General features: G+C 46.5%; 1 protein-coding gene across 1 annotated transcript in view; it reads right to left on the reverse strand.

Annotated features, from left to right (window-relative positions):
• dok4 (docking protein 4) overlaps positions 1 to 24,184 on the reverse strand; it is a 68,004-nt gene extending 43,820 nt beyond the window's left edge. Inside the window, exon 1 of the mRNA XM_084925831.1 lies at positions 23,924 to 24,184. The gene's annotated coding sequence lies outside the window, so the exon portion shown is untranslated. The remainder of the gene's footprint in view (positions 1 to 23,923) is intronic.
• Positions 24,185 to 25,556: the final 1,372 nt, after the last annotated feature.

A 25,556-nucleotide genomic window follows, 5' to 3' on the forward strand; every position in this document is an offset into this window, starting at 1 on the left:
CTCCCTGACAACAGTGGAACAGAGACATTAAAGTTTAACAAGGGGCTCATTAATACACACACACACACACACACACACACACAGGCTGGCACAGAGGAGGAGAGGCTTATCATTACAGCAGTGTTGGTTTTATAAAGTGGCTCAGGCACGAAAGACAATTAAACACTGAACAAACAGAATATTTGTGCACGGAACACACACACACACACACACACACACACACACACACACACACACACACACACACACACACACACACTCCTGCACTTTGTAGTATGGCTGCTATAGAAAACATCAGATACACACTCCTATGTACAAAGAGACAATCAATACACCTGGAAGAACACGTGGCTCTCTCTCTCACACACACACACACACACACACACACACACACACACACACACACACACACACACACACACAGGCTACAGGTGCATCAGGACAGATGATAAAAAGCACATAATAAGAACCCTGTGAGCGTGTTCAGGAGTCTGGTTCTTGTTCCTGTGGTTTAAATGCACTCTAATCATTTTTTAACTATCAAATAAGACGATCAGCATGAAAGTGGATGCTGGCTGAGGGATCACAGCTCTGAGCTCGCTCTCCTCTCTTTCCCCTCAGACGGCCCCGCCCCTCCCTGAGCCTGGTTCAGTTTCTTCCTGTTAAAAGAGTTTTTCCTCCGTACTGTTGCCGGGCGCTTGCTCATCGTCAGCAGTGTGATTGCTGGGTTGGGTCCAATCTTTCCGCTCTCCTTGCTTGGAGACCCTGAGGCTGATTCAGAGTCTCGGGTTATCCTAACGATCGTGTCAGCTGGCGGACTGGTAGACTGTGCCAACCACCACACCACTGTGCCGCCCTGCACATGCAACGTACATTAAAGTATTTTTCCTAACAACTACAAATGGAGCTGCTACCAGAACGATCTGAGACGGAGTCTTGACGGGTTTGTTCACTTCATTGTTTTAAAGGAAAGAATAAAACTGTCCCATCTACATAAACTGTAATGATGCAGAGCTGGGTGTGTTGGCACGTCAACAACAAAAGAAATTTATCATTTTCTCACAGATTTAAAATAAATTAGCTTCAGTTTAGGCTCCTTGAGTCTGTTAAACAGGCTCAGATGTTCTCTGAGCCTGAGCCTGCGACACTCAATATTTTATTGGAAACTGCAGTTGTTCCTGATTTTCATCGTAATTTGATGAAATCTGCAAGCGGTGGAAAGTTCCCGGTGCGCGGCCTCCGGCCTCTTTCTGCACAGAGACGCGTGCGCTCCATCCGGCCTTCCCATCTGAAGCTCGCAGCTCAGCATCCTCCTCTTCAGTCCACTGAAACCAATCAGAGTCTCTGTGACATCAGAGAGCTGTAATGCTAATGTAAGCCCCACCCTTTATTGTGTTTAATCACCTCGACATGAAAATGATAAGGAAGTCTGTCAATAATATAAACAAGTCTTTATTTCACCGGGATGATCCACCCAGGATTAATTCCACATCCCAGGAAACTCGTGGATCACTAACATCCAATATTGATTTTTCTACTTCTTAACAGCAAAAACACAAAGAAAAATTAAATGTTTACAAATGTCTTCACTTTGTGCAAGTTTAATGCTGAGATTGGCGACTGGCTGTGCTTCCTGCAGACTGAAACAAGTCACTTCCACAAAAATCTCACTTTAGATGAAGACATTTAAACAGGAAAATAAGTAGATGAAGATCATAGGCCAAATATATGTATGAGTAAATGAACCGTATAGAAATAAATGTCCAACCTTTGCTTCTTTGAGTGTTTTTAAATGTTTTTTTCTTTTCTATGAAATGTATTTATGAGACAATAAAACTGTAACTTATATGAAACACCTTCTATGATTTTTATGTTTGTTTGTGCTGCGCAGAACATAAAATCTTTCCTGAATATGAAATTTACTGGAGGTCCGTTGGGCGGCTGTGTATGAACAGGAAGTCAGACGCCTGAGCTCAGACTACAAAACAACATCTGGGCCCAAAAACTGAAAACCAAAAATGAAATTTTGAATGTGAAGAATATTAAAAACTGATTTTAACCTCGTTTTATACATTTTTAACCTTTGTTTATATTCACTGCATAACTAAAAGTTCATTTCTATTGAATATTTACATCTTAATATTGGCGCTGGAGGACTTCCTGTAATCAGAAGAACTAACTGCGTCCAAACGTGCTTCGCCTGCACCGTCAGCATCAACACATCTGAGCTGTGATCGTTTTTAAAAACACACAGACGCACAAAGAGCCTGTCGAAGCACGCCGGAGATTACGAGGGCCTGACATCGATTCCCTGATGTAGCCTCATTGATTGCACGGTGGCCCTTCCTGCGTGCGTGTGTGTGTGTGTGTGTGTGTGCGCGTGTGTGTGGTATCCTGCAGAAGCCTGCAGCTCTCACATCAACACACCCGGCGTGCTCAGGGAGGGAAGTGTTAAAGATCTGAGTATCGTTGTCGAGCAGAGTGTGATGCACTGATGCAGACGCAGCAGCATCTGTCACGACTCGTGTTCAGACTTCTTAGAGTATGTCGGAGGATCTTCACACAGAGAACAACATCAGAGGCTGTCGCTGCACATCAGTACTGAGATTTCTGCTCACTGATTCTGAGAGGACAGCTTCCACTGGCAGACGCTTTCGTGGTCTTTGTGTCAGTCCTTCATCTGCTCCATCGCTGACTCTGAGATTTCTCCTGGTTTGTGTGACTTCTCTCTGGACCTTCCTGTTATCCTTTCAGTTTCCCACTTCCTGTTTTATTTTGAAGGTTTAATTCCTGGTGTAGCCACAGACACATGCTGCTCTGATAACTGTGCTCACACTGTAAATCACAGCTACATGAACTAATGACACTCCAGTCAAAACGTTAACTACAGTTGGTGTACACCTCAGTTCCCGCCTCTTACACTTTGCGCTGGCGTAGCACGTCAGTAAATCTGGCCCGTGGCGTACTACGTTAAAGCGCGACATATTTGTCCTGACCTGCGCCCTCTTATCCCCTCCCTCTGTGTCCCCCCCGCTCTATTTCTCCTTCCCTCTCTCACTGATGTTCACCTGTGTCTTATCATCCTCAGGGCGTCTCTCCTGTTTCTTGTCCTGGAGTCTCTCTCGGAGCTTTTGAAATTGATCACTCAGCCGCCCTCTCTCTTGTTTACAGCGAGTAATAACGCACCGTCTCTTTAACTGTCTGTTTTTCTGCACTCGACCTCACAGCAAACACGACACAAAGAAGCTTCAATATTTTGTTCCTTTCAAAAAATCTGGCAGCAACTAAATCGCCAACAGGCTGACATTCATGTGTGTGTGTGTGTGCGTGTGTGTGTGTGTGTGTGTGTGTGCGCTGACCTTTATACTCTCCTGAGTATTTTCCTTCTCGGGCTGGCACTAGTGTACATCAAAGATCACATTTGGCCAGCATGTCGGGCTGCACACACACACACACACACACACACACACACACACACACACACACACACACACCTAATAAAATTACTCACATATCACAGTGAGCCGGGGGGACACACTCGCACAGCCACCTGTCTCTCCAGCCTCTCGCCTGCAGAGAAGTGACTCATGAAATCAGTCGGGCAATCAGCCTCCTTTCCTGCACGCCTGTCTCCTCGCCTCCTCTTCTTTCACACACACACACGCATGCACACACGCATGCACACATGCACGCATGCACACCTTCCATCTCCTTGGTTTTCCTTTCTATTCGGATCTTTTCTTTTCTTCTGAACACAATCTGCATATCTACAGGACGTCAGCTGATTAATCTAAGAGCCTGCATGAGTTCTGACACGCACGAGGCCTCGATATCATCTGGACTGTTCTCGCTGCGTTTATCGATCCTTGTCTGGATAACGGCAAAGCCCACCCTGTGGAGTGGAAATGAGATGAAAGATAGAAGAAGAAAGATGAAGGAGCTGCTGTTTGTGCAGACAGCTGAGAAACGGTGACAGCACCACGGAGCTGTGAAGATATTTGTCTTTACTGGTCCGACCTGACCCCGAGTTAAATCTGCAGCCGTGGCAGAAATCAAGTTTGCCTGAGTGCACGTGGATGCAGGCCTGCTGGAAAGGGAGTCTGTGTTCTTAATGAGTGTTATGAGTCCGTAACACCGTAACATTACGCAACACTCCATAGCATCACATTACATTCATTACGCAGCTGTGTCTGTCCAAACCAGCGCACAGCTCTTCATGAGAACGTGAGAGCACTGATGGGTTCGACACGGTAAAAACTGTTGACTGATTCATAAATACACGTCCTCTAAGTTTTGTCCCTGAGCCTGGTTCTGCTGGAGCTGTCGTCCTGTTAAAAGGGAGTTTTTCCTTCCCACTGTTGCCAAAGTGCTTGCTGGTCGGGGCTTTCTTTGTATTATTGTAGCTTCTTTATCTTACAATACAAAGCGCCTTGAGGCGACTGTTGCTGTGATGTGGCGCTGTGTAAATAAAACTGAGTGGAATTATAAAGCATGGACGTTTCTATGCTTCTGTGTTTGTACAGTTAGGACTATAAGTGGCCTCTAATGTGACAGAAGGACACGACACAGTTCATTTCCCGAGCTCACAATTGCCTCGTCTGCAGTATTTTAGCGAGGAACGAACAGACTGACGGCTCCGGCGTCGGAGCAGAGGAAGAAACGACGCTGCATTTCAGTGTGTGCAGGATCTCTCACTGAGCCCGAGGACCTGAGAGCGAAGCCGAGCCTTACTGAGCAGCTCTGATTAGGAGGAAGATGCTCTCCGGCCTCCCTCAGGCTGCATCACCGGCAGCCTCAGTGAACGCCTTCTAACATTTACAGTCTGTTTATCTGACAATGAAATCTGCTTCCTGTTTCACTTCATCCCACTGTGAGCGAAATGACAAGAGGTTTAATTCCTATTTGCTCTTATGTTTTATGCAAAGAGTTGTTCATTTATTCATCCGTCCTGCTGCCATGACGAACACTGAAACGCACACAGACAACAGTAAGACATGAGAGCAGAGCTTGTGAGCCTCCCCCTGATTCTTGGATTTAAAATTAGTAGTTCCAGCAATAAAGCAAATTTTGCCTGTGGCATTTATGTCTGTGTATGATTTACTGTCAGTTTTAACGTATGAGGAACCAAGTTTTTCTAACAGGTTCCAAACTGCAGCCCAGCGTTGGGGTAAATCCTGATATACTCACAAAACGCAACATATCAAAATACCGACATACAACTCAATGCTCTTCATATTCACTGATTTTAGCCTTGATGCCCCAAATCCTGACTTTGCCTATTTTAATTACATGTAATTTTATAAAATATTAATTTGAATGGATCTGATCAAATGAAGTTTACTTGATTTTCATACATTCGGTTTATAGCCTCCCTGAAGATTAAACATTACAGTAAATAATCTTTTGATCATAATCGTTGCCTCGTGTTTATTCAGGGTGAAAAATAATTTTTCGAGTGTGGCCACGTACCATTTAGATCTGTAATCAACAGTAAAATGCTTCGAAAACATGAATTTGAGGCTGAAATGAGAAATTTACGGCTTTTATATCTTTGTTTAAACCGTTAGGCTGTTAGGTTATCAAAGCAAAATACCCCAAAATCTCAATACTGACCAATGCATAGAGAAATATTTCTGTCTGCAGGACTTTGTCTCAAGCTAAAATGTGATTTTTTTAGAAATTTAAATTAATATTATTCTGAAATACTGTTTAACGAAGGACAAACAGGCAAAGACTTCATAAAGCTAGAAACAGCCGTGATTGGTTGGCCATAACTGGAGGAAGAAGGACTGTTAAGCTATCAGCTAATGCTAGTCAGACTGATTACCAGTCTGCCTCCAAAGACTGTACATGAACATCACTCAGGCACAGGTGGATGCTAATTGGTGCTCAGTAACATTCAATTAAAATCATTGAAGTTCACTGTGCACCAAACCTGGAGCTCCGCCTTCTTGGACGGTCTGTTAGTACAGTAACAGGTCCAGTTCAGGTGAAGCTAGCAGCTACAGCCACCTGTGTCACCATCCGCCTGTCAGTCACAGAGGCCACGCCCCTAATAATGCAAACTTTAAGCCTTAATACAATTTAAACATGTGAGTTATAGAAACATCCTCCCCTGTACAGCTGGTATGAAGGAGGGAATGATCCACAGAGACCAAACAGTGTATCAGGCTGCAAACATCAACATGGTTATTTCTGCTGTAACGTTTTAACATGGGAGTCTATGGGGACCGACTCACTGCTGCCTCTGCTGGACGTTAGAGGAACTCCAGGTTTCAGTGTTTCAGCATTAGTGTTTTTGTATAAGGAGGGCTGGTACACGAGATGATGAGAGCGACAAAGAGCATGACATGGAAAAAAAGACAAACTCGGAGTGGGGAGGTCGGATATTAAAGAGAGAAATTCAGATACTCCTCTTTCCTCTCTCTGCCTCACCCTCATGCCTCTCCCCAGGACGCCCCAAGGCTAACACTTGGGAAAGCGTCAGTCTGTCTGCTTATAACTATCTGTCACAGATAACGATGGGATAAACACACACACACGGAGAGGGGCCACAGACAGAGAGACGCTCCGTCTCCAGTCTCATATCAGATGGTGACGTGCACACATGACCAACACACCGACTCCGCCACGAGCGCTTTGAGCCATCTTTCACGAGGCGACGCGTCACACTTTTTCACTTCAGAGAAAACGCGACAAACAGCTCGCAGCTCTCCCAGCAGAAGCTGAAATGTCTGAATTCATTGTTGGCCCGAGAAAAAACACACAGGCAGCACTCGGGAAGAAATAATAACTGCATTCGCCTGAAGAGATGTGATTTGGTCAGCAGGACTGATGACACGTTAGGACGTTAAACCTCCCCAGGCGGCCGGTGTATAATATCAGTGTGCAGCACAGAGTACAGTGACGGTGACAGCAAAGTGCCAATTATGTTCGTTTGGTCGCTCGTTGTGACGTCGCCGGCTCTGCAACAAGCAGAGACGTGTCGATACAGAGCAGCTGCTGCAGGGATCTCATCCAGGCCTCTGCTTTTTCTGTTAGTGCCGCAATAAAGTGTCGCCTTCACCGTAGAAACACTTCGCTGCAGGCTGGAAGAGTCATGCTAACCTCTGACACACACCTGGCCACCAGCAGCACAGACAGGAGTAACCTGTGATGTAGAAACATTTGTGGATCGGCTCCGGTCTGGGCTGCGCACATTTTGCTATCTAGGTTAGTCTGAGACATCCTCGCCTTTTTTTAAATGTCAGGATTTTTCTTAATTGCTTCTTCCTGCCTGCCTTTTTAAGCGCACCTGTGCACGTGTTCACGTCCCAGTTAACCTGCTTATCTGGGTCACGGTAGATTCCTTCGACGTGACTCTTAGGCAGCACGATGGTCTTACCAAAGTCGGGATGGGCACGCCCTCCCCCCGGGATCAGGAGTTCGGAGCACCGAGGTTTAATCTGTAGCGTCCCTGATATTTGATGTGCAAACTGTTTTTGTAGGTGACAAAGTGTCTCGAGTTCATTTCACTCCAGGTTCGTGTTTCTCCCGCTGCTCCCTGTGCCGAGAACAGCCCCGACCAGCGGCTCGATTTCGTGCCGCTGAACCTGAGATAAACGAAATGTTTCATTCATGAGGTGACTTTTCCACGACGGCGTCGCCGCTGGATGTAAACAAGCTGACATTTTCTCACCTGTGAATCATTCCCGCTTTCACTTTTGAAGACAAATGTCATCAGGAGCTGCTGGAAGCAGACGATGTGCAGAGCTCTGCGTCTGACAGCGACGATTTGGTTTCATGTTTTTAACTGAATTATCAATCCTCCACTCTGCTTCCACTCAACTGCTGCCAGCCTGTGTTCATACAGTCATGCATAATAGAGCTTCTGCCTGTCCTGCACTTTTATTGGCAGATATCCGAAAGCTGAAATGAAAGCTAATTCGGAAATGCTGAAAACAAGTGGCCAAAATGTCCCGAACAACACGCCGCTGATAAATAATTTACACCAGTGATGATAAATAAAGTTTGAGTGCACACAAGCTGGAGGAAAGATTCTTAAATCTGCTGAACATTTCTAATTACTAACATAGAAACATAACGCCGGCCCAGCACAGCAGTCAACCTGTTACATCAACACTCTGAAAGGACCTGACATAATGTTGGTATTAAGCATTGTGTCTGTGTAGGGGAGCCTCACTCAGAAACTTTGGTCCTCCAAGTATAATTTGAACCATTTCAGTGAAGAACTTCCTGCAGGTGACTCAGCTGATCTACGCTGTTCAGAGTAACCTGGGAACGATATCAGTGCGTTAGCTTCACCTCACAGAGCTGCTAACTACAGATGGGATTTCCGGCTCTTTTTAGAGAACCGGCTCTTCAATATGAAGGTTATGACAGAAATTCTGTCGCTCGCTCTCCGTCTCTGTCTTTCACTCACACACACCACCACCATCAACTTTGCTAAATTGCTAATGAAAAACATGATCAGGCAGCTGATTTCATATTAACTATTTTCACGGTTGTTGTGGTCGTGATAATTTTGTGAGGCCACATCGAAAAGGCCCGGATGAGCCAAAGTTCTACAAGTTGTGCCTCCATCGCTTGTGTCCAGATCACACGCCGCCGTGCTGCTCCGTCTTTTTCACTGACACTTGTGTTTGCGCGTGCGCAGTGTGAGAAGCTGCGGAGACACCCTCACGACCAAGCGATTGATGATCGGGAGCTGGTCGTGAGGTGTTAATCGCTTCTCGTTACCCCACGTATACTACACGATGCATGACGCACGATTAAGGCCAAAATCGGGCCGATCGCCAAAACGTTCACACGACTCAAAAATCGGCTCAAAATGGGCCAAAAATCGCAGAGTGTATGCCCAGCATAACAGCTCCAGACCCGGAATAACCTGTTTCGCCTGGTTCCATCCCTGAAGTCCTGGAAGTTAAGCAGTCATTTTACAGCATCCTGCCGTCCACACAGAGAGCATTACACATCCAAAGCCAGTTTCACACTAACTCAGGGGTGTCGGACTCCAGGCCTCGAGGGCCGGTGTCCTGCAGGTTTTAGATCTCACCCTGGGTCAACACACCTGAATAAAATGATTAGCTAATTACCAGGCGTCTGGAGAACTTCAAGACATGTTGAGGAGGTCATTTAGCCATTTAAATCAGCTGTGTTGGATCAAGGACACATCTAAACCTGCAGGACACCGGCCCTCGAGGCCTGGAGTTCGACACATGTGCACTAACTGGACTGCACAGCACAGAAAACCTGGTTAGTGTTAGTTTGGCTTCCCAGGCTAAACGACCAGCCTCTACAAATGACACACGCAGGCTGGCTGGTTGCTACAAACAAACGGCGAGCCGAGCCCTGAGACGACGGCTCCGCCGGAGCACCTGCACAGCTGGAGCTGAGGGCAGACTCAGCTTCACTTGCTGCAGCCTGGCCCATGGCAGCGGCACCGTCCAGGCATCGGCTCCATTTGTGCCGTTTCTCTGGCGGCAGCGGACTCGGTCATCAGGCTGTGATCCGCCTCCATCACGTTCATTCGCTGTAAAAATTAAACTGCAAATTGATTTTGTGTCTTGTTCACTGCTGCGATGGCGTAACCTTCACGCTGGCCACTTTCAATGACTAACAGGTCGAAGTGCATCTTTAATGTCCTTATGCTTACGTAGATGGAAAACACTCATATACACGCCGACAGCTAGTTTAAAGCCTGAGCTTTAGCATTTCAGCTGATGCTGGTTGTTGAGCAGGAAGTGACGATGGAGTGCCGAGCTGTCAGCCAACTTTATTTATCAGTGTGCGTGCACAGACTGCGTGGGAGCAGCAAGCAGACACACACACCTGCTAATTAGTCCTCAGTAACATCCAATTAAAATCCTAGAATTGAGACCTGAGACCTGGGCAACGTAGCAGCCACACAAACTCAGTGAACACAGTAAGAAACTGTTGTTTTCCCAGACTGTCAGCGGAGGAGAAGCTCACCAAATCAAGTCTGCAAAGATGAGCCGCAGACTTTGCATTTGTTCTGAAACATGAGATACATGATGCTCTGAGTCAAGACTCAGGAGGGAGGAGTTATTCCCAAAGCTTCCTAACAAGACTTTTTGTTTTTTATTAAAGCAAATAAAATGCGTCCTGAAACACTGCAGGACTCCTTTAGTTAGCGCGAGAAAATCGGACTCACGTCCTTCTGCACAGATAAACTTCAGTTTACACGATTGTTTTGGAACCTTTGGATTAAACACACATAAGGTGAATAAGGCAGCACAATGCTGTTTCCTGTTGGTGGCTTATTTCAGTTTTCTTAAGACAAAACCCTGATTTGGATTTTCCAACCATTAAAGTGCTTTCATTTATTTAGATTCTAAATGTTCTTCAATCAGCTGAAGACCGAGTTTATTAGAAATGGATGAATGATCCAAGGTCACTTCAACATCTGGAATCACTGCAGCATCACACCTGCTCTTTAAAACATTCAAGTTTCATGTAAAACTACAACAGCTTATTACCGCATGTGACTGCACATTGAGCACTAACTTCACTGCAAAATATCCCAGTGAGGAATTTGACCTTGAAGGACAATTTATAAGTTACACAAAGTTTAAGGAGTCGCACGAGTCTTTAAAACATTTTGAGGTTGCTGAAATTCTGTCCCAGTTTGAATCATTTCTAAGTAAAATATCTATAATGGATTTAAGATCATGCTTAGAGGCCAAAGCAGGTCTGAAACAGCTGACCCTATTTGTTACTTTGATGGCTAAAACCTCAAATATCGTTTCTTAGTATTAAGCAGAGCTAACAAGGTTTAGTATCTATGACAACCCCACCTTCTTGATCACCCATCGGCCCTACCAGAGGTCTAAAACCATCCTCCCCCGTACAGATGTTGTGAAGGGAGACATGATCCACAGACCAATCAGTTTGTGTATCAGGCTGTAAACATGTTTATTCTGCTGGAAAGTTTTAACATGGGAGTCTATGGAGACTGACTCACTGCTGGAGCCTCTAGTGGGCATTTGAGGAACTGCAGGTGTCCCCACATCAGTGGTGGCTGCATTTTCAGCCTCAGAGGTTGGCGCTTGACTGAAATAATTCTCTTTATCACATTCGACTATTTTTCATAAATAGAAAAGGACTTCAAAAACAGCATGAATGATGAAACAATAAAAACAACTGAAGATCAAAACACAATCAGAGGAGCTGCAAAACATCCACACAGAACTCATCAATGCACCTCAGCTGCACACACACACGCACACACACACACACACACACACACACACACACACACATGCATGCACACACACACACACAGGTCACAGTGGGTAGCACTGACTCCTTGGCAACTGCTGCTGTCTGATGAGGGCTTTCAAAGTTCAAGGCTACTGAGGGACGTGCCTTTATTCGGACTGCATGGAGGAAGGAAGGAAAGAAGGAATCTAGGAAGTAAAAAAGGATGGAGGAAGAGGGTGTTGGCCAGCGAACACCATCTGCCCGCGCTGTGATGGACCACTGAGCTGTCCACAGATATTAGACACCTGCTGTCAAACACAAACAGGTGGAGAGGAGGATCGAAGGAGAGGTTTGTTTTACACAACATACAGACCAAAGGCACCGCACACACACACACACACACACACACACACACACTCACACACTCACACACACACGGCTGATTAACCTGTCCGTGTTCGGATCATCATCGCCGTTCTGGACCAAAGACAATCAGAGGCTGTAATTGGTGGTTAAGCTGCTGTCTCTCCGTCACTTTTTACGAGTTTCCACTACAACAAAAACACGTGAATCATCGGTGACGTCCACATCGATTCTGACACGAGGCCAGCAGTCACACTCTCCCGCTTTCTTTATTTCCCTTCACCTCATTGGCTGCTTTATTGGCACCAGATGAGGGCTTCATAAATTAGCAGAGTGGCGAGGAGACTAAATCAATGGTTATAAACCATCAGGCGCTGAAGGGACGGCTGGAGTTGAAGTACTTTTCCTTTAATGTTGACCTCCACGTTCTCCAGGCGTCTGCTGGATAATGAAGCTTTCTATCAAGAGCATCATGAAACAAATCAAACGTCTAACCTGCTTCAGCTCTCTCAGAAAACTGCTCGGTACCGTCAACGTGGAATTTCCCATTTCAAATGCAAAATGGAGCTCCATGCAGAGAGGAGCTCAAATGATTTTATAGTTTATTAATTACATCGTTTTGCTGTCATAACTGGGATAATGATGACACTGTGGGGGCGGGGCTCACATGGAAGCTGCCACCATATCACGTCTCAGCTGAGCAGGAGTGGTCCAACTCTGAAAGTACTGAAAGACATGAACGCCAACCTACATGCTGCAGCTGATGCTCACCTGTGACTCACTGATATGCTGATGAATCCAAACAATAAAGCTTTTTTAAGGGTTATAATGGCGACAAATGCACTGAAATTATTCTGCATGTCTGCAGAGTTTAAGACAAGACAAATCTGTTAGAGCAAGAAACTGAAAGGAACATTTTATCTTCAGTGGTTCTTAAAGAACTGAAGACAATGGAAATTCACCTACATTATCCCACTGATCTCTAAATATGAAGCCCAAACCGAGCGCTCGGCACACTTCGTTTTGTTTCGTGTTTGACAGATTTTAGCTGCTGTCGTCACGGTGATATAGAGGCCAAACTAGACCTGCGAGACGGCCACGAATCTGAAGATCAGAAGTTCTGTCATCACTCTGAATGCACAGATACGGAGCCACAGACAGCAAGAGATACTGCAAAGTGTTTCTGCTACATCAACTTTGAAGTGCGTCAGTGTCACCGCAGGAAGCTCTACAGCACAGGCAAACGACATCTGCAACAACACTTTGCTTTTATTTTCTTCTATGAAAAGTAACCGTTGAAACACGATGTGAGATTTAAAGAAACAACAACAACAAAACAACAGAGTCGTAATTTTGCCACCGTGATATTCAGGCTGCTCCGAGCTGGCTGTTTGATGCTCTCGCTGTGAAGCCTCGTGTGGCCCAAACCGAGGCTCTGTGAGGGACGCATGCTACAATAAATTCGAGCATTTCAATAAACCACACATGTCTGGCCTGTTTCACAGTCTGAAACCTACAAATACGCGATCACAGCCGGTCACTTTCTGTCATCATACGCAGGAACTTCACAGTTTCACCTCAGTTTCAGTCTTTGTGCCAAACCAATGCACACAGGTGTCGTTACAGAGACGAGACAGTTATGAATCTTCTGATCTGACTGCAGAATTTAAAAAAACAAACGTGCATTTTCCCAAATGTCTGAACATTGCTTTCCATTCTTTCCTTATCTGCAGTCACGCTCCAGGAGAGACTCAGACACTCAGGCAGCAGCTGCTTTATCGGCTCATCAGCACCACGTGTGCAGAAAAATAACGACTCGATTATGCTGCGACCGCAGTTTGTGCGAGTCCACGCCGCATTAATGTAATAATCAACGACTGCTTCGCTCCAAAACACAACCACCAGAAGCAGATCGCTGCCAGGATAACCGCCCAGAGACTCCAACGCGAGCACGCAGCCCACACCCGGCGCTCTCATCCCCGCTGTCAGAGTGTGACAGGCCGTGACTCAGCAGCACCGACGGTAATCGCACACTTCAGCCACACAAACACGACAGAGGCAACAAAAAGGAGCACGGGCGAACAGCTGCAGCATCGTTGCCCTCTTTCATTCACCTTTGCAGTTCTATGGAGACACAGCGTGTAACCACCACAACATCAGACATCATAGACTTACTTACACTTATGTAGTGCTTTCCTGCTCAAAGCGCTTTAGACTACGAGTCTAAGCAGCTCATCTAACATTCACATACTGTGATGCATTGTGGGCAGCTCAGTTATCCAATGATACTTGGACACTTTCTGATTGGTAGAGAACCTACTACATGCACCAAAGCACTGAGACCTGCTGAAGCTCCTGGTGCTCACAGTCTGTGCTGATGATGATGGCTCGCAGCTCCGCAGTCGTTGACCGTTACACACCAAGTCATGGTCATGACTGAGCTGCTGCGGTCCTGAAACAGCTTCGTTGTACAGTGAGCTCTTCAGAACAACTCACTCCTCCACAGACGTTCGTAAAGTCAGAATTAAAAGGTGTGGCCTGATGCTTTTCTCTCAGTAAAACCAGAGCTCCGCCTTCTTTAACGGTGTGTTCGTGCAGTGACCTCACAGCAGCCATATTATTGGTCACATGATGTCGTTAAAAATGCTCCAAAAGGCTCCAACAGCACAAACACGATGCTGAGGTCCAGCTCAGGTGAAGCTAGCAGCTACAGCCGCCTGTGTCACCATCCACCCGCATGTCAACAAGAGCAACTGATGACCCCCTAGCAACCTTTGGTCACTAGGGAAAGGTGCGTCTCCCACAACAGGTAATCAGAGATCACATCAGGACATTTTCAAATCAAAAGTCTCAGACGTGAAGCATCATTTCATAAACACCCTCTGATTGGCTCACATTGATTCATTTCAGGTGCAGATGAAATACACATCACACTGCTGCTCTGTTCACTCGCTATCAAAAAAAAAAGAATGATTTATTATCAGCTGAGTTCTGTCACATGCAGGCTTGACACCGAAGACAGCCAGCCAGCAACCTTCCATCCATCACTGGGAGGAGGGAGTGTCTGCCACACACACACACACACACAATGACCTGCTTTAAAGTGATGCTCTCTGAGGAATGAAATGAGTAAACTCACAACACACGAGGACTTTTTTGTCCCGCCGTGACCTCTGAGGCCGTCTCAAAGGACGAGGCTGATTCTGCTCTCTCCTTCCTCTCAGCTGTTCTATGAGAAGACCCAAACCAGCAGCTCATGCCTGCTTCTTTCAGGACAGGGACTCACTCAAGCATCCTTTTGGATTTTACAATCAAATACATTTAAATGTACTCTATTAGCATCACACATCAAAGTCTGACTGATGCAGAAAAACACCAGTCAGGATGTAAAACTGATGAAACAGACAAAACCACCTCCATCCATCCATCCATCCGGGTCCCACTCGCGGGGGCACCAGCCCAAGCAGAGAACCCAGTCCTCCCTCTCACCAGCCACCTCCTCCTGCTTATCTGATGGAGGACTGAAACATTCCCAGACCAGCTGAGAGACTCCATTGAATCCTGGGTCTGCCCCAGGGCCTCCTCCCAGGAGGGCATGCCCGGAATAGCTCACCTAGGAGGCATACTAGTCAGATGCCCAAACTACCCCAGCTGGAGAAGCTGCTATGAACCCTCCCAAATGACTGAACTCCTCACCATGTGCCTAAGGAGAGGCCAGCCATCCACAGGAGAGGATGTAGCTCCGCTTCAGCTTTCTGTTCACCACGATGGACCGGTGCAGCGTCTGCATCATTGCAGCCATGGCCCGAATCTGTCAATTTCCTCTCTTGTGAACAAGACCCTGAGGTACTGGGCACTCCACCCATTACTGGCTGAAGGCCATAGATTCAGACATGGAGGCACTGCTTCTCATGCTGAAGGACACCACCTGACCAACAGAACCACATCATCTGCAAAGATGAGATCCTTCTACCTTGACTACGCCTAGAAATTCTGGAAATCCTGTCCATAAAATTTATGAACAGAATCTGTGACAAAGGGCAGCTTTAGTTTCTGTCCTGGAGAAACTAAAGCGAAAGCTTCCTGCCATATGTGTTCAGCTGTGTTAATCAACCTGAGGACATCTTCTGCTGGAACCAAACAACCTTCTGTAATGGGAAGCAAATGAGAGGAAGCAGGAACAGCTGGTGCGTTGACGAGCTAGTGCATGAAAGGTGTGATGAACAAAAAGTGCCTTCGTGTGACAGAACAATCAGGACACGAGCTGACGACGCGTCAGGTGACCTTTTTCTGCAGATATGAATTCAGCTGAACTTTGAAACTTTGCCTCGCCGCTCGGCTCGCCTTGGACACGACATGTTTAAAAGTTCTGATGGCGAGGACAGAAATACATAAGCAACACCGCCTTAATGAGCCAAAGGGAGAAGAGAAGCCCGAGATGTGAGCGCATCAGTCCTCTGTTTCATCTTCAAAGAAGAATAAAATCTACTGCTGAATTTATACAAACGCCTGCGTTTAGTGACAGCTGACAGGATGGTTTCAGTTGACGTCATGCAGATGAAGCCAAACTTATTTCTTTATTTACGTGGATGTCGGTAAAGGCAGGAGAGGAAAGTCTGCAGATACTCAGGACCGTCCAGCAATAAAAACAGCTGTTTCCACTGATCCGAGAACAGCTGCAGTCTGATGTTTACGGCTCTTTCCAAACCTTTGTGACTTTTTAAAAATGCATCTCACAAAGATGGAAATGTGTGTCGGAGCTGCTGAGCTCCTTTAACCACTAAGGCCGGCGCTGCGGCGCACCTGTGATACAGCCACCTGTTTAAATGTTATCAGCCCATTACGTGGCTGTTATCAGATGTTATCACGCCACAGAAATGATTAGCAGGCAGCTTCCTCCTCCGACTAGCAGGCTCAGCGGGCTGTTGTCACCTCATTTACTGGAGATAGAGACATGCAGGAGCTGTGGTGGACTGGCCGCCGGGACCAAGGCGCAGCACTCCCTACCTGCTCCTGCACGTTAGACGGAGAGGTGGAGGAGAGCGCATTAAGAAGAGAAGAGGCTGAATGCTGGTTACGGAGCACCGAGGACATTTGTGTTGTTGTTGCTTGTGTCCAGTTGATCTGAATGACTGTTTTATGTGTTGGTATCCTGTGGTGGGAGACTCAAAGTTCAAAGCTCAGGTCCAGATTTTTATTCTCGGCCCTTTTTTGTGACGTGGACTCCTCGTATGGAGGGAATCTGGGGTTAAGTGTCCTGTGAATGCTCTGAGCTCGGTCCTCCCCTGGAGCTACAAACACTCCCATTACTTTATCAGCTGTTTTTAAACTTGTGTAAAAGTTAGACACAGCGTTCGGGTCGACAGAGGCACAAACCGCACGATGTGAAGATGTTTGTCTGGTTGAATAAATCATTTTTATGGCGTTAACCACATTCAGAAAGCTTGTTTTGGGATTATAAGCCGGAGCTCAGCTGTAGCTGTTGTGTTATCAGGCTGGGTTACGCTCACCTTTTGGCCTAGTGTGCGTTTTTACGCGTATTAATCATACCTGTGAGCATGATTGTTACTGATAAAAAGCCATTTAATGCTCTAATCAAGGCAGCTAATGCAGCTGCATGCAGGTGAAAGATGAGGAATAAAAAACACTTTTGTCTCACTTTCTGTGATGATTTCTGTAAACGACACACTGTTGTGTCACAGTCCGGCAGAGGCAGACTGTATGTATTATGAAAAGGACCCAAAATGCAGACACCACGAAACAAAACTTAAATGTTAACAGAAAGCGAGCCGCTTATTAAGGCTGGTGAAAACATTACAAAACAAAAGGCAGAGGAGAAGCTAAACAATAACCTAAACTAGGAGAGCTAAGACAACATAGAAACCCAAAACATGAACACAAAAATAACTAGAGCACAGAACCTGGAAACATGACACAAAGGACAACAGACGACCTGACAACGACACACTGAAAACAGAGGACTTAAATACACAGGAGGTGATTGGGGGAAGTGGGAACACATGGAGGAACAGCTGACTGACATGAGCCTAATGAGGGGACAAGGGAAGTGAAACTAAATACAATGAACAAAGAACACGCGACTCCTTCAAAATAAAACAGGAAACATGAGACAGACATGATAATACAAACTTGATAACATAAGACACGCAGCATGAAACACAAAGGGTGAGGGAAACTTAAATACAGGGGAAGAAAACACAAGGAGTCTAATAACCAAACGAACTTCGCTAATCTAATGAACTTAAACATAAACAACATCCAAATGAACTAAAACTTAAAACGCTGGGTCAACAGACCAGGAACATGACATTTTGTAAGCATACAGATGGAGTATAGTTAATACACTGCACAGAAAACACAACACACACACATGAAGAAGAAGCTGCTTCGTGCACAAAAACTAGCTGCACGGTAGAGGCAAGGAAAGAAGAGGAGAGAGAGGAGCGAAGCTCTCGTCTCACAACTGGAGGGCGAGAGACACTGACAGACAGAGGGAGCGAGGGAGAGAGACACTCTGTCATGTGGAATGTGGCAGTTTGGCCTTGAGCACTAATTACAGACCCTCTCTCTCTCTCTCTCTCTAACTCTCTCTCCGTCAAGGCCAGTCAACCAGAAGCTGAGTGCACCCACAATCCTTTGCAGTAAAAACACAGAGAGCTCTGTCTGCTCCACTTGTACTGATAGTGAGCCCTTCTACAAATGCACCGCTGCTTTCACTTAATTAAGTCGCTCGTCTCGTTTATTTGAGGAGGAAACAGAAAGAAAACAAGCAGGCGGTGAGAGGACGAGGATGTGAGGTTCGAGGTTTGGTGAACACCTCCCCACACGGAAATCTTTGAAGGATTATTCTAGATTATTACAACTTTGGTCTCATTGTGACCCAGAACTTCCTGGGAGCGTCTCGGGATCCTGCAGGAGGCGGAAAACCTTGCCTGGAAAAGCACATCTGGACTAGCTGCTTAGCCTGCTGCCACCATCTTCAGGTTTACAGAGGAGGATGGATGGATCGTGCTCACAGTGTCCACGCCACCACCCGCCTGCACGGTGGCGTGAGGACAATACCCAATCAGCCTTTCAGGGCTGAGAGGTAAAAAAAAAAGAAAGGAGGATACCTATTAATATATATATAATAAAATAATCAAAGGACTAAACCAAGAGACCAAAACTCATCAGCATGATCAAAACTCTGTTTGAAATGAACCTCGTGTGAACTCGAAACCCCATCACGGCTACAATCAAACCTTTACATGAACAGGCTGAACTCTGTGTTTCACCTTGGAGCCTTCTGGAGATCAGTTCATGATCAGCTCCAGACTCCAGAGCACCATCATGAGGTTTCTCGTCAGTATGTGGAACCCTGTGTGAGTCATCTAACATCAGGGTTTCAGGTGAGATCCCTTTAAAAGCAAACGTGATGCCACAGTGACGTTTGACTCCACAGCACGGAGCACAAATCAGTCTGAGAAAACTTTCCAGGGTGGACAGAGGAGAGAGGCAGAGAGGGTGGATGGTGTAACCACACTGCTGTGACAGCTGACATCTGCACCCACAGGGTGCTACACGATGACATACTACCCCCCGTCCCACAGCTATCAGTCACAGCATTGTTATTCCCTCACCTCCTCCATCTCTCCTAAGCGTTTACCCTCCACCTCCTATCATCCATCTGCTGCTCCATGTCTAACAAAACCTGTGCTGCTGCTCATCAGCTGAAACTCCACTGCACCATAAATGTCTTTCACATGCAAAATGAGGGAAGAAACACCAAATATCATAAGTCTTTGTTTAAACACGACATCTGTGGCTGTGAAAAGCTTGCGGTCAGACAGACTCAACGTCCACGAGCAAAACAAAGAGATGCTGAGGCACAAAATAAGACAATTATTCCAAAACGAGCTAAATTTTGATTTTTCCCTCAAGTACGTTGATTTAATAATTGCTGGAAGCCAAAATGGAAACTGAAGTTAATGTTCGAACAGCTGATGTTATAAACCTGCAGGGAGCTCGGTGTTCAGGACGTTCGTGTCTGCAGGTTTTCATGACTGTTTTTGCATATTTCTCACAAGAACATTGTTTGGTTTCAGTTTGGACTCATCAATAGAAGGATGACCCCCCCATGCTGAACAGGGGGGAGTTCTGGTTGAAGAACAGCTCCAAAATATAAGTTGCCAGATGTGTAACCTCCCGGTCTGCTCGAAAACAATTGTTTATGTGATCTTTTATTAATTACAATAAAACAAAAGACTCTGGGAGAAGCTAAACCACAGGAAAAACATCCTGATGCTGTGACTTCTTGGTCTGAAGAGTTAGAGCGAGAAGTCCACCTGGCTTTGGAAGAGACGGCTGGACTTCGCCACCGTGATCATTTGAAATGGACAGCAAGCATCTTCTGCATGAACTTCCTTCTAGTCAACATTAGTTATTCCAGTGTTACTCAGAATGTTTGCTGGACACACGTATTTGTGCTCATCTCACTGTGCAAAGTGCTAAAGTCAAGATTTCTGATGGAAGATGGTGGAGCAATAACAGCTTCAGACTAAAGCCACACCACGCCTATGTGCACGTGCACAAATGTGCATGCGTACTAACACAAGTCTGGCAGACGTCATAAAGCAGAGGTCCGTCTGAAGCCTAATAATCAGTCTGCCGGCACCCAAAAAAGGCTGTAATAAGCTGAAATGATAGCGTGCAGGACAAACACACACCTGTAATGTATCATCAGACAGGTGACACACGGGGCTCTGCAGCGAGGCAAACAGCTTCCACCAGCAGAGTGTTTTTAAGGATGTGGCTGTCAGGTTTCATTTGTTATATGAAGACATTCCACAGTTATGCTGTTACACTGCTGCAAACACCAAAAACAACAACATCTCCGTTCACCTCACAAACTTCATTATTTCACGTCACTGCCTTTGGCTCCCTGGCTCCACTCCCATCACTTTAAAATTCACACACCATGCAGGTCATTAACAGCACCAACCTTACCAACAAGTCTGAATATCTTGGATGATCACCACTTCCTCCTTAGTGGGATAGCCGAGAAGGCAAAAGTGAGCACATTACCTCCAAAGCGGGGGGGCAGGTATTTACCTGCTTAATACAGGTGTTAGTACAGGCGGGGCGTCACAACGTCAATCTTAAAAGGCAGTTTGATTTAAAAAATGGTCAACGCTACAACGTTACCAGCTACCTGCCATGTCGGTGCCACTTCTGAGGTCACCACCCACCTGTCTCTAAAACCCCTAATCATACAATACCCCCCCCACACACACACACCACATAGCGGTTATGAGGGGGAAATGATCTCTTTAAACCAAACAGTGTGCTGGTATGTCGTCGTTTTCAGCCCTGGTGCTTCACACTTGGCTGGCAGTGATTTTTCCTTCACTCTATTTGACTTCAAAGTATTTGTTTTACAGAGCAGCACAGGAAGCAGGATATTTGTGGTGTAAACACTTTTAATTCACAGTAACAATAACAAAGAGCTCCGGCTGCCCTAATTATTCAACTCGTGTATCGGCTGATTTGTAATCCGCAGCAGGGATATTGGATAATTAGCAAGAGCTGAAAACACAACAGGAAGTTTGTAGTGGAACTACAGAAGTACACCGCTCTATACAGTTACTGTAGCATCACCAATTAAAGCCTGTTAGGGAGACAGTGGGAATACTCCACACTCTCTCTCTCCTCAGTGTAAAGGCTCGTTCAGTCTGAGCCAGAGGAGCTGCTGTCAGAGCAAATTAGAGCAGGAAAAACACCGGAGAGAAGTCCTCCTCCTTATCTTCCTCCAGCTTCTCCTCACTCCCTCCCTCCAGCTCCCCAGTGTATCCCCCTTACTCATTCACCCAGAGACTGAGAAACACACACGTATGCACACACACAAGCACACGAAAGCACACACACATATATAAATATATATGTTCACACACACACACGCATACACACACACAGTCGTGTTTTCATATCTTAGTGGGGACATCTAACTGACATAATGCTTTCCCGTTTACCCTGATCCTAACCATAGCCCAACTGTAGCCCTGACACTAAAACCACATTTTTAGCCTCAAAAATATCTTCAAACTCGTGGGGACCAGGATTTTGTCCCCATAAATGGTAAATGGCCTGCATTTGTATAGCGCTTTTCACTACATCCAGTCATCCACACACTGGCAACAGCAAGCTACATTGTAGCCACAGCTGCCCTGGGGCGCACTGACAGAGGCGAGGCTGCCGGACACAGGCGCCACCGGGCCCTCTGACCACCACCAGTAGGCGAACACGGGGTTAGTATCTTGCCCAAGGATATTTGGCATGCAGCCAGGAGGCAGCCTGGGATCGAACCACCGACCTTCTGATTAGTGGCTGACCTGCTCTGCCACCTGAGCTACAGCCACCCCATAATAAGAGCTGTTGGTCCCCACAAGTATGGTAAACTTTCAATTATTGGTCCCCACAAAGATGTAAACACGGTGCACACACACACACACACACCCACAGGCATGATTGACACAGACCCAAATTGAGATTTGAATATGCATGAGCATATGCAGCCCTGCATGCGCACATGCGTGCACACACACACACACAGAAACGTATAAAAGCATGCGTTCGGGATTGATTGCCGGCTGCTGTGTGAGTCGTAGATCTGTCAAACTAACGAGATGCCTTCACCTTTGCTGCGTGTTTGCACCATTAGAGCTGTAAATTACACACAGCACACCTGATCCATCAGCACAGGAGGTCTGCTCTCTGACAATTACTCATGTTGTAGGGACATAAATCTATGGATTTGACCCAGCTTCGTGTTGGAGATGAAGAGCTGACAACAGGTCCCAATAACACAGCTCATGAAATTATGAAAGCCCGATTAATTGGAGGCACAAAGACCTGCTGAAATTCACCTGTGTGCAATATTAACCTCAGTGTCAGTTTAACTTATCTTCCCTTCCTTCTTCCCATAATGCCATCCTATGATATTTTGCCCACTGCCGTGATGTTCCAGCAGTAACAGCGTGAAAGACTCTCATTGGAAACCCTCCCTTCCCTCCCCATCAGTCCCCTGTATTATCAGACTCACTACCAGCATCACTTTATGGCTGCTGAGATAACAGAGAGCCGCGGTTCATTAGCAGCTCTGAAGCAGAGGCTCCATTATCAGGCGGGGAGCGGTCCCAGGAGAAAACATCACCCTGTGATACTTTTCAGCAGGATCAGGATTAGGCTGCACGACCATGGAGTCACACCATCCACCAAACGAGGCGGCTCGGCTGTGGACCAAATCCACAGTTAGGGATTTTATTCAGTGACAAACACACAAACTCTTTCTGCATCACATGTATTTCTCACTGAGGGAGGAGGACCTACGGGGCATCACTTCCTCCAGGAGGATGAGGTCCACACCTCCACCTGACCACCACACATCAAGGAGATCGGCGTTAGGTGTTTGAGTGTAACTGACGGCACCTCTGCAGGACTGGCTCAAAGAAGGAAGCCAGCAGAGGGGTTCTTTTGACAGGATGCAACATGATTGTTTTCTTTATTAATATTTCAGAAAGTTATGAAATTACGGTAAGATACAATTTATGTGTCTCAAATGTAGACAAGACATTAAAAACAACCTAGAAAATAAGATACCAGCTTCATAAAGTAGTGGAACAAAATATAATGCAATTCAACAAAAGAGCCCCACGCGGGAAAAATGTCCCAAAAGAAAAGAGATTTCTTTCTTTTAAAGGTGTCCAGTGAGTAAAAATGTAGATCAAATCTAATGAATGTTTTTCAGATGAGCGCTTTTCTCCTCTACCTGAGCCCCCACGGCGCACACGCGCACTTCTGTCTCAGTGATGGACGCGCAGACAGCAGCTTGGGTTGGTATCTTGCCAAGGATACTTTGTCATGCACACTGGAGCTGCCAGGAATTGAACCACCAACCTTCGGACCTGCTCGACCTCCTGAACCACTGGTTATAAGAAAACCCCCCAAAACTGGAAGATAAGAGAAAAAATGCCCACGAAGTCAAATAAATATCACGACTATAGTGAGAGCGCAGATGTCAGGTGTCCACGCCGCACAGGTGACACAAACCCACTGACATGGCTGAACGTGCTCTCCGAACACTTTTCTGTAAATGGTTCGTCGGTTTATTAAAATCGTGTTTTTACGAGGAAACACAGAAACAGACAAAAACACGGAGCGTGAAATGAACGCGACGCTGTGACCTAACAAAGGAGACCGGGCTGGCGGAACCGGACGGGACATCGCCGTCACCGCAAACTCTGCCACACATGCGCGCGCGCACATCTGCAGTCTCCGTTACCTGGCTGACAGCTGCGGCTGTCCGGGCGGGGTCCCTCCCGGTGCTCGGACGGCTCCCGGTGCTCTCTCAGCCTCCTCCCTGCAGCCGGTAAATCCAGCGGATCCGCGCGCGGGCAGTTCGGTTTGTGTGCGGATCAGCGTCCGTGTGCGCGCGCCTGTGTGCGCCGTTCGTCCCGGCCGAGCTGAGCCGAGCTGAGCTGAGCCGTGCAGGAGGAGAGAGGAGCCCGACAGGGCACACACACACACACACACGCTCTCTCTCTCTCACACACACTAAACACGCCCAGCCAGCCAGCCACGCTCCAGCAGGACCCGCCTCCTACCGTAACACCCCCAAAAAAGGCTCAGGCAAAAAAAGGGACGCTGATTTCCAGCATCAGACACAACAGAAGGCAGCTCAGAGGAAAGTCTTGATTTTATGTTTCATCCACACAAAATATTTGATCTGCTGTGAAGATGTAGAAATGTATTAAGACCCGCTGACCTTCATTAATTACACCACGCCTCACTCACACCGACTCCATACATTAGATAAATTGATAAAATCTGTGACTGCACAAAGCTGGACTGAAAGACAGCACAGAGGCACTAATCATGGCAGCACAAGATCCATAGAGGCTGGGGTCTATCACACCAGGTAAGACCTCAGGAGCAGGCTGTGTAAAGATGCCCCTGAGACAATCCAGCACATAACAGCAGGGTGCGAGATGCTAGCAGGCAGGGCATACATGGAACGCCATAACCAAGTGGCCGGCATAGTGTACAGGAACATCTGTGAGAATAAAGATTTGTTTCTATATACAAATCCAGATGTAATCCTTTATTTTCTGATGTAGTTCTCTCCGGGTACTCCGGCTTCCTCCCACAGTCCAAAGACATGCAGTTATGTGGTTAATGTGGAAATTCCAAAATGCCCGTAGGTGTGAGTGCGAATGGTTGTCTGTCTGTGTTAGCCCTGCGACAGACTGGTGACCTCTCCAGGGTGTACCCTGCCTCTCACCCTAAGACAGCTGGGATAGGCAGATGTGACATCTTTGCACATTGCACTTTATGTAGTCCCATGTTGATTGGTCTTGGAGGAACGTTGTCTCATTTTACTGTGTACTGTACCACTGCACATGGTTGGAATGACAATAAAGCCACTTGACCTTGATCACGAGCGCAGGGCACGGGTGAGGTGGAAACGATGTGCACGGGTGGGGTGCTGCGGTGACTTACCTGCGTCTGTGGCATCAGCTGGATGCGCTGCCAGGCTGTAGCACAGCAAAAGTGAATCTGATTGACGATGTTTGCTATTAAACTTCCCATCAGTCTTAACTCGTCATCTATTCAAGTTTCCACTTGTTCTGACACATTTTAATATACACCTGACAGTTACAGTGAACCGACCTATTAACAGCAGTTATGGAGGTCAGGCACTGACACCGGCCTTTGGGAAGCGGCACAGTTTCACTCATGGACGGTTGGAGCATGTCAACAGTGCAACTCGGGAGCTGAGCCTCACTATCAGAATGATAGATGAACCAGGTGCTCTCCTGCTCACTCTGTGCGCTGAGAAATGCTGATTGGGGGGTTTCAGGTGTCGCATCAGTGCGTTACCTTGGATATGTTGGATTTGAGCAGCGGTGCCATCA

Source organism: Perissodus microlepis, chromosome 1 (assembly GCF_051167445.1).
Source record: "Perissodus microlepis isolate ML-2025 ecotype Zambia chromosome 1, ASM5116744v1, whole genome shotgun sequence".
Taxonomy (NCBI): domain Eukaryota; kingdom Metazoa; phylum Chordata; class Actinopteri; order Cichliformes; family Cichlidae; genus Perissodus; species Perissodus microlepis.